This window comes from Triticum dicoccoides, chromosome 2B, assembly GCF_002162155.2.
Source record: "Triticum dicoccoides isolate Atlit2015 ecotype Zavitan chromosome 2B, WEW_v2.0, whole genome shotgun sequence".
Lineage (NCBI taxonomy): Eukaryota > Viridiplantae > Streptophyta > Magnoliopsida > Poales > Poaceae > Triticum > Triticum dicoccoides.
Genome location: NC_041383.1, coordinates 138,379,167 through 138,389,107, shown reverse-complemented (window position 1 = coordinate 138,389,107; position 9,941 = coordinate 138,379,167).

Sequence of the window (9,941 nt, the reverse complement as noted above, 5' to 3'; positions counted from 1 at the left end):
AAGCAACAGTCTAGCATGCCCTCGTGGGGCTCCGTACTTCTCTCTCTGAGCAGGTAAAACAAAATGGGCGTGGCCCGACCAGCTACAGCCCGAAGAAGAAGATATGCGCCACCCTCTGGAGCTCAAGCAGTTTCCTCTTCACGCTTCACCTGGGCGCGGCGGTGGGACGATCCGCCTCCCCCCTCGAAGCGAGCACAACGGCGCGGTGGCTGATCACGGCCGCCGCTGGAGGAGCTGCCGTCGGAGAGGGAGTCGCCGAAGCTTGGAGAGCTGCGGGCACCGCTGGGCGCATGACCGACCTCGTCTTTGCCGCTGTCGTCGCTGAGGATGAGCATTCGGCCATCGTCGTCACCTTCGGGGCAGCATCCGGCGCGGCGGCCATCTCCTCTAAACACCCTCACGAAGAGGGTAGCGTCACCGTTGAACTTGAAGTAGAGAGTGCATCGCTGGCCGAGACCACGCGCGCGGGCAAACGTCTGCCAGCCATGAGTCAGCGCCACGTTCCCGGCAACGGAAACCTCCACCGCCACCCAAGAGGCCCTGCTGCAGTAGCCGTCCGCCTGGAGCCAGAGCCCTCCCGCAGCACCAGCCGGCAACTCGCTGGCGAAGATGCGAGGGACCTGGAGCCATGTAGCAGACGGGTCCTCCGACCAAACGACGAACTTTGGCAGCACCTGCGCAGAATGGAATCGAGGGCGAGGAGGTCGTGCAACCGCAGCGCATCTTCCCCCGCCAATCAAGTGGCCCCCACCAAGCGAGGAGCCTCTGCCAAGGCCTCGGGCAGTTTTCGCAGGAGTCGTGGGATGCTTGCGGGGGCGACCCCGGCCACGCTTTGCTGGAGGAGAGTCAGGCCCTTCCCGGCGGGCCTTCCCCTTCTCCGCGGCCAAAAACCTCTTCGTGGGTGCCATGGGACACGACGAGCCGAGGGGGAGAGATGAAGAAGAAGAGGCGGATCAAGGAAAGATGGACTGGAAGGGCTCGCGCCGTTCCGTACTTATAGCCGGAGGAGGCCAACCATCGGCCTCCACGATCACTGGTAATCATGACTCATTTTGCATGCAGGGACTTGTCATGTCGAACGGTTGCCGAGGCATCATGGGGAAGCGCCCACGTCCAATCAACCGCAACGCAGCGCCCAAGTCATCAGGCTGTTGGGACCTGCGGCTCTTCGCCCTTGTCCCTTTGCTTCTCTGCTAAGCCAAGTCTGGGTGCACCTTGGGCCCGGGAGCTACTGTCGGTGTTCTCGGAACGGGGGTCGCCAGACTTGCCTGCCTGCGGCCTGTTGTGTGGCTCAAGTGGTTGCCCAGTACGGCCCATCTTCATCAACTCAAGCTCGAGACCCTCGCGAGGGGCCAAGCCTCGCGGGGCGGACTACAGGAAGCTTCCTCAGGAATGGCCTCGTCAGGCAGGCTCGCGAGGAGGCGGAGAGATCAATGCAGGGGTACCTCGCGAGGTGCCCGTGGCGCAAGCAATGACGACCCAAGCCAGACGGGCGCCGGCCTGCGCAGTGTCCTTGTTTCCTCTTTCGTGCGAAGGGGGCAAGCACAGGCCAATGCATCAGGTAAACACTACCGTTTTGGTGCAACAAGACCAAGACCAGCAGAGCGGCAGGATGGAGGTCACCATGGAGCCCAAGACAGCGTCATCGTTAGAGTCTTTGGCAGGCGAGGACCAACTTTAGTCAGGATAAGTGTACTTGATGTTCCTCTTTAAAATGGCCAATTGTTGGCGCCCTTCCCGCTCAATATTTGGGAAGAGGGCCAGGGCCTCGCTCTATAAATAGGGCTAGCCACCACAGTAGAAAGGGATCCGAACCAAACCCTTCCCAAGGGACAACACCACCGCAAGAACATCCCTCGCGAGGTTGTTCTTCCTTTGTATTGTTCATCATATGCCCAGAGGCAATCCACCACGCCACACACTGGAGTAGGGTATTACACCACAATGGTGGCCTGAACCAGTATAAACCTTGTGTCTCTTGTGTTGTTCATCTTTGCTAGCTTAGATTCCGCTTGAAGCTTTGGGACGTGCGTTGGTAGAGGAGAGATCTCCGCGCGCACCCCAGAGTTCGAACCTCAAGGGTCTGCTGGAACCCAAAATCTGACAATCGTCCTTGTCATGATCATCGTCTTCCTGCTTCTTGTCACGGCCCCTAGCGGGCCTCTCTTGCTGGTTGTCCTTGCCACGGAGGCCTCCTTGGTTCCCACGCTTCTTGCCGGACCCTCCGGCACCTTCTTGCCCCTTCTCCTTGTCCCACCGCTCGTACTCAGCTTTTTGCTTCTCAGCAAGCAGCTCGACTTGCCGGCAGTTTTGGAGGTCGTGGCCTTTGGTGCAATGGATCTTATAGTACTTTTTGTCGTAGCTCCCCGACTTGTCGGTAGCCGCCAAGGCCTGGCAAGCGGCACACCCGGCAACTTCCTTACCGGGGTCGCTCGCCTTGGCCATCTTGGCAGCCCCGGTGTCGGTGGACCCCTCAATGGCAAGTAATGTCTTGCTCTTGCGCTTTCTGTTATGATGTCGCCCCTTCTTTGCTGGGGCGGTGGTGTTGTCTGTGGAGTCGGTTTCCGCGGCGGCGTCCTCGCCGGGGTACTGCCTCCCCTCCTCAGCCCGTGCACACCTGTCGGCCAGAACGTAGAGTTCGGCCACATCCCTGACTTTGTTCATTGCCAGCTCTTTATGCATCTTGTGATTGCGCACATTTGTCGGCGTCCTGGATATGGGGGTATCCAGACTTGCCTGCCTGCGGTGTGGCTCAGTAGTGGCCCGGTATGGCCCATCTTCATCAACCCAAGTTCAAGACACTCGCGAGGGGCCAAGCCTTGCGGGGCGGACCACACAAGGCCTCCCCAGGGGCGGCCTCATCAGGAAGGCTCGCGAGGAGGCGGAGAGATCAAGGCAAGGAGTACCTCGCGAGATGCACATGACGCAAGCCATGATGATCAAGACCAGGCGAGCGCCGGTCTGCGCAGTGTATTTGTTTCCTCTTTGATGCAAAGGGGGCAAGCGCAGGAGCAGAGTACAGAGGCATCAAACAAAGGTTTCCATATCGGTGCAACAAGACCAGGACCAGGAGGACGGCAATACGGAGGTCACCATGGAGCCCAAGTCGGTATCATCGCCAGTGCCTTTGGCATGCGAAGACCACCGTTAGTCAGGGTAGCCTGTACTGGCTGTCCGTGTTCAAATCCCGCCGTTGTGGAATCCCTTCCCGCTCAATATTCGGGAAGATGACCAAGGCCTCTATAAATAGGACTAGCCACCACAGTAGAAAGGGGGCAGATTGTTTCGGAACCTAGCTGATCTATACACCACCCCAGCGCAATAACACCTCTCCTCGCGAGGCTGTTCTTACCCTTGTACCGTTCCTCATCAGCCCAAGAGGCAATCCACACACCACACACGGGAGTAGGTTATTACACCATAATGGTGGCCTGAACCAGTATAAACCTCGTGTCCCTTGTGTTGTTCATCTTGTTAGCTTAGAATCGCGGAGAGGTTGTGGGTGCGGATCGGTAGGGAGTAGATTTTCGTGCGCACCCCAAAGTTCGAACCTTAAGGGTTTTGCCGGAACCCGATATCCGACATTTGGCGTGCCAGGTAGGGGTGCGCCGGAGCTGTCCCTTCTGCCGGCTCACTCTCCACCAACACCGCGCTTCACCCTCATGGCGGACAGCGTGCCGTCGGCTCCAGCGGCCAACGCTAGCACTGGGGCCAGGGGGCTCCGAGCCTTGATCCCCGCCTTGCGGCAGGTGCAGTGGCTGCACTGTTGGGGAACGTAGTAATTACAAAAAATATCCTACGCACACGCAAGATCATGGTGATGCATAGCAACGAGAGGGGAGAGTGTGTCCACGTACCCTCGTAGACCGAAAGCGGAAGCGTTAGAACAACGCGGTTGATGTAGTCGTACGTCTACACGGCCCGACCGATCAAGCACCGAAACTACGGCACCTCCGAGTTCTAGCACACGTTCAGCTCGATGACGTCCCTTGAACTCCGATCCAGCCAAGTGTTGAGGGAGAGTTCTGTCAACACGACGGTGTGGTGACGATCTTGATGTTCTACCGTCGTAGGGCTTCGCCTAAGCACCGCTACAATATTATCGAGGAGGACTATGGTGGATGGGGGCACCGCACACGGCTAAGAGATCAATGATCAATTGTTGTGCCTCGAGGTGCCCCCTTGCCCCCATATATAAAGGATCAAGGGGGAGGGGACGGCCAGCCAGGAGGAGGCGCGCCAAGGGGAGTCCTACTCCCACCGGGAGTAGGACTCCCTCCTTTCCTTGTCCAAGTAGGAGAGGGGGAAGGAAGGGAGAGAGGGGAGGAAGGAAGGGGGGAGGGGGGGGGGCTCTGCCCCCCCTCCTTGTCCAATTCAGACTAGAGGGGAGGGGGCGCGTGGCCTGCGCTGGCCGCCCCTTCTCTTCTCCACTTTGGGCCCAAGTGGCCCATTAACCCCCCAGCGAATTCCCGTAACTCTCCGGTACTCCGAAAAATACCCGAATCACTCGGAACCTTTCCGAAGTCCGAATATAGTTGTCCAATATATCGATCTTTACGTCTCGACCATTTCGAGACTCCTCGTCATGTCCCCGATCTCATCCGGGACTCCGAACTTCTTCGGTACGTCAAAACACATAAACTCATAATATAACTGTCATAAAAAACTGTTTCCGGTCAATAACCAATAGCGGAACCTGGATGCTCATATTGGCTCCTACATATTTTACGAAGGTCTTTAGCGGTCAAACCGCATAACAACATACGTTCTTCCCTTTGTCATCGGTATGTTACTTGCCCGAGATTTGATCATCGGTATCTCAATACCTATTTCAATCTCGTTACCGGCAAGTCTCTTTACTCGTTACGTAATGCATTATTCTGTAACTAACTTATTAGCGACATTGCTTGCAAGGCTTATAGTGATGTGCATTATCGGGAGGGCCCCGGAGATACCTCTCCAACAATCGGAGTGACAAATCCTAATCTCAAAATACGCCAACCCAACATGTACCTTCGGAGACACCTGTAGAGCTCCTTTATAATCACCCAGTTACATTGTGACGTTTGGTAGCACACAAAGTGTTCCTCGGGTAAACGAGAGTTGCATAATCTCATAGTTGTAGGAACATGTATAAGTCATGAAGAAAGCAATAGCAACATACTAAACGGTCAAGTGCTAAGCTAACAGAATGGGTCAAGTCAATCACATCATTCTCCTAATGATGTGATCTCGTTAATCAAATGACAACTGATGTCTATGGTTAGGAAACTTAACCATCTTTGATTAGCGAGCTAGTCAGGTAGAGGCATACTAGGGACACTCTTTTTGTGTATGTATCCACACATGTACTAGGTTTCCGGTTAATACAATTTTAGTGATGTACATGCGGCCTCCCAAGCCGACTCCCTTTGGCCCTTCGAGAAAACAACAGGCCGATCGAGCATTAGAGCACCCAAGACGCGGGGCCGCCTTCCTCCGGCCGGCTGCCTCACAAGCTGACTATCGGAAGGCGGCCCAGCCCTAAACTCTCTTGGAGGAAGTCACGATAGGGCCGACTCCAAGAAGCCGGCCACAAAAAGACCGACTCCAAGAAGCCGGCCCAAGAAGACCGGCTCCAAGAGGCCGGCCCCTGGCTAGCGGCCAGGGCCGTGCCCTAAAAGTCTGCACCCCCATAACGATGATGGGACAAGGCGTGGCAACAGTAAAGCCTGCCACCCCCGAATCCAGGAGCACGCGTGGCTACAGTACGCCTTACGGGGCAGCCATCACCCATCTGGCGTGGCACTGTTGCCAGGCTGATCATGACACCCTCCACGACGGGCTGCCAGTACGGCCCGCAGGCGGTGGGCCCCTTCGGCCAGAGAGACGCCGAAGGTGGCCTCGCCTCCCCCAGCCGGCCTGGGGCACGGCCGGCTTCCTATGGCTGGCTTGTCCCCCTCCTCGGGGTGCGCGCACCATTAAGGAGACAAGACAAGGTAAGGCTATAGTGAGAGCCCGCAAGGCGGCGGCACTGTAGCCATGCTTACCTCGACAAAGCCCTCGTCATCAGAGGCAAGGCAATAGTAACCAGCCCCCGACAAGACCCCCAAGCGGTGGGGCCGGCCTGTCGTCCAATGAGCCAGCAGCCGGCGGGACCCACCAATCGGCGGGCCCAAGTGGACAGTGGAGAAGCCGGCGGCCATAGACACTGACGGCTAGGACCCGAGCCCAGCCAGATTACTATTGTACCGCTGGGGGGTAGGCCTATATAAATCCCCCGGGGCACCCATGCAAAGGGTTGATCTCAGATTGTTTTAGACACCACAATAAGGGGAGAAGAGATCTAGCCTTGCCCTTCTTCCTCCTCACACCGAACAGCTCAAGGAGCCTCTTGTAGCTTCTTGTCGATCTAGTGATCATGCGGAGACCCTACAGAGCAGGAGTAGGGGTATATATTATCTCCACGGAGAGCCCCCAACCTGGGTAAGATCCGCCGGCGTGCAAGTCTTCGCCTCATCCCGTTTCCAGGCACTGACGATGTCTTACTGGCTCCCACAATGATAAGCCATCCGTTGGCATATGTTGCACCTACCACCCGACATTTGGTGCCCACCGTGGGGCCAGGTGCACCGTCGTCCAGAGAGCTGCTCTGGACGGGAACCCTTTTCCTCCCCAGCGAGCGTAGCCAGCCCGGCACGCCCAATGGCGCTAGCCCCGATGCGCTGCAAAGCATCTATGACGCCTGCACGGCGAGCTGCCTCGCCGATCTTCTTGGCGAAGCTCGCATCTCCGACGAGCCCGCAACCGACGCAGGCACAGGCTGCCCCGAGAGCCGCCTCATCGGCATCCTCGACCAACTCCACGTCTCCAGCGAGCCTACCGCGGACTTGGAGTTGGTTGGCTCCACCGACCCGATGCTTGTGGACTCCAACACGGCGTCGCTCGACGCCTTCCCCACCAACGTGATCATCTTCAACGACCCTCTTCCTCGAGCTGATAGTAGCGGCAGCACCATCACTGAGGTGCTAGTCATCAGCCACGGTGTCACCTCTGGCGAAAACGTCCACGACGCCCTGCAAGCAATGCTGCACGATCTGTCTGCCCCCCATCCCGGCCGATGCTGACACTGAGAGGCTGGAGGCACGCCGCCTTGCCCTCCTCGTGGAGGGCCACAGGATAGCCTCCATGAGACGCCTCACTGAAGCTCACCAGCATGAAGTTGACAGCGCCGCCTTCGGTACACTGCCCCCTGAAGGGTCAAGCCGAGCCGGTGTCATCAAGAAGCGCGGCGCGGCCATCGCTAGCATGCTGGGAGCAGATCGCCCAGTCTATGCCACGCCCCTCGAGAACCTACGCGCCGCCCAGGCGACCGCAGACGAGCTAAATGGACTGGGGGCTGAAGAGCTCCCCTAGATGACCAGACGCATACAGCAGCTAATCGACACGGCTGTAGAGCGGCACGAAGCCAACGCTCGCGCTGGATGTCTTCCCCCGCGCCGAGAGCACGACGACACATCACAGACGCCGACTGCAGGTGGCGCCCGTGCAAGAAAAGAGAAGAAGCCGGCTGCTAGCCGCAGTCGGACTCGAATCACCATCGAGCGCGACGCAGATGGCCGCCCTCGAGGTGTGGAACGACGAGGCGACCCACCTCCTCCTCCGCCTCGTGGGGAGAGATATCCCGCCCCGCCGCCTGTCACGCATCCGACTCTCAGTGGCTGACTGGGCCACCGTGAAGGAGTCGACGAGAATGACGCCCGCCACCGGATCGACCGCCTAGCACGATCCTTGGCACTGGAAGAAGAAGATGATGTGGGCCTGCCCTGCTTCGGCCCCCACATTCGCGACGAGCCCTTCCCCAAAGGGTTTTCGCTCCCAAGAGACACGCCCAAGTACAACGGCTCCGTGAAGCCGGAAGATTGGTTGATCGACTACTCCACTGCAGTCCGCATAGCAAGCGGCAACAGTTGTGTTGCCGTGAAATATGTTCCCCTCATGCTCCAAGGCATAGCGCGCACCTGGCTCAACAGCCTCAAGCCTTACAGCGTCAACGGCTGGCTAGACATTAGGGAAGTCTTCATCCGCAACTTCACCGGCACCTACACGCGGCCTCCCAAGCCTCGCCATCTTTCCTTGTGTGTTCAAAATCCCAACGAATCGACACGCGACTACCTCACGCGTTGGGGCGAGCTCTGCAACTCTTGCGAGGGGGTGCATGAGGTTCAAGCTATAGAATACTTTACCGCCGGGTGTAGAGAAGGCACCCTCCTCAACCACCGACTCCTCTGTGACGAGACGACTACCCTCGACGAGCTGCGGATCATAGCAGACAAGTACGCCACGGCCGACTCCTCAATGAAGACCGAGCTCCGAGTAGACGCCTCCAGAAAGGTGCTAGCTCCGGCTCCCAAGATGCCAGCTGGAGAATCCATACGACGCCCGTACCAGAATGACCACAAGCGCAGGGCCCCTATGCCGTCTTCCACCAGCCGGCAGGTGGCCATGGTCGAAGATGAACAACCTGAAGGGCAGCCGGCACCCAAGAAGCAGAAGGGCGGCATGCCGGCTTGGCAGCCGGCTTTCTCCTACGAGCAAACCCTTAATGCCCCCTGCAAGTTCCACAGCGGCGCGAAGCCGTCCAACCACACAACTTGGAAATGCCATTGGCTCACACGAATCTCCAAGGGCGAAGGGCTCTTGCCGCCTCCGCCTGCAGGCCAGCCGCCTCCAGCCCCTCAGCAGCCGTCCGCTCGGCCAGCGGTCGGAGCTATTCAAGACGGGTTCCTCGATGAACATGCCGCCTACGTCGTCTTTACAAGCCAGACTGAAGACCGGCGCAGCCGGCGCCGACAACAGCAAGAAGTCAACGCGGTCGCCTCCAACAACCCCAAGTTTATGCACTGGTTGGACAAGCCCATCAGCTGGAGCCAAGCCAACCACCCAGAGGTGATGCCGTCTCCTAGCTCCTATGCATTGGTTTTGGATGCCACCCTCGCGACAGAAAGGCGAGCCGCCCGTTTTTCCCGTGTACTAATAGATGGCAGGAGCAGCATCAACATACTGTATCGTGATACCATGGAGAAGCTCAACATCAAGCCGAAGCAGCTCATGCCAAGTCGGACTGTGTTTCATGGCATCGTACCTGGCCTATCCTGCTCACCAATCGGCAAGATCAAGATGGATGTCCTCTTTGGGTGCAAGGACCATTTCCGTCGAGAAGCAATATGGTTTGAAGTGGTGGATCTGGAGAGCCCTTACCACGCGCTGCTTGGCCGACCTGCTCTGGCCAAGTTCATGGTTGTACCTCACTATGCTTACCTCAAGATGAAGATGCCGAGTTCCAAGGGCATCATCACCATAGCCGGAGACTACAAGAAATATTCTGAGTGTGCAGTAGCCAGCAGCCGGCTGGCCGACTCCCTTGTGATTACTGAAGAGAAGAAGATGCTGGATCGAGTCGTGGCCATGGCTGGCAAGCAGCCGGCCCTGTCCCCCAACCCCAAGGAATGTGATGCTCAAGGTTCTTTCCAGCCTGCCAAAGAGACAAAGAAGATACCTCTAGACTCGGAGCCCCCGGAGAGGTACGCTGTCATGGGCACTGGCCTCGACAGCAAATAGGAAAGCGAGATCGTTGATTTCCTCCGTGAGAATCGGGACATGTTCGCATGGTCTCCCAAAGACATGCCGGGTGTCCCAACGGATTTAGCCGAGAACAAGCTACACATCTGATCTGATGCCAAGCCGGTCAAGTGGCCCTTGCGCCACCTGTCAGAAGAGAAGAGAAGAGTACTCGGAGAAGAAATAGCCCGGCTTCTGGCAGCCGGCTTCATTATGGAGGTGTTCTTTCCAGAGTGGCTTGCCAACCCGGTCCTGGTATTAAAGAAGAACAAGCAGTGGCGCATATGTATTGACTACACTAGCCTCAACAAAGCCTGCCCTAAAGATCCTTTTGCTCTGCC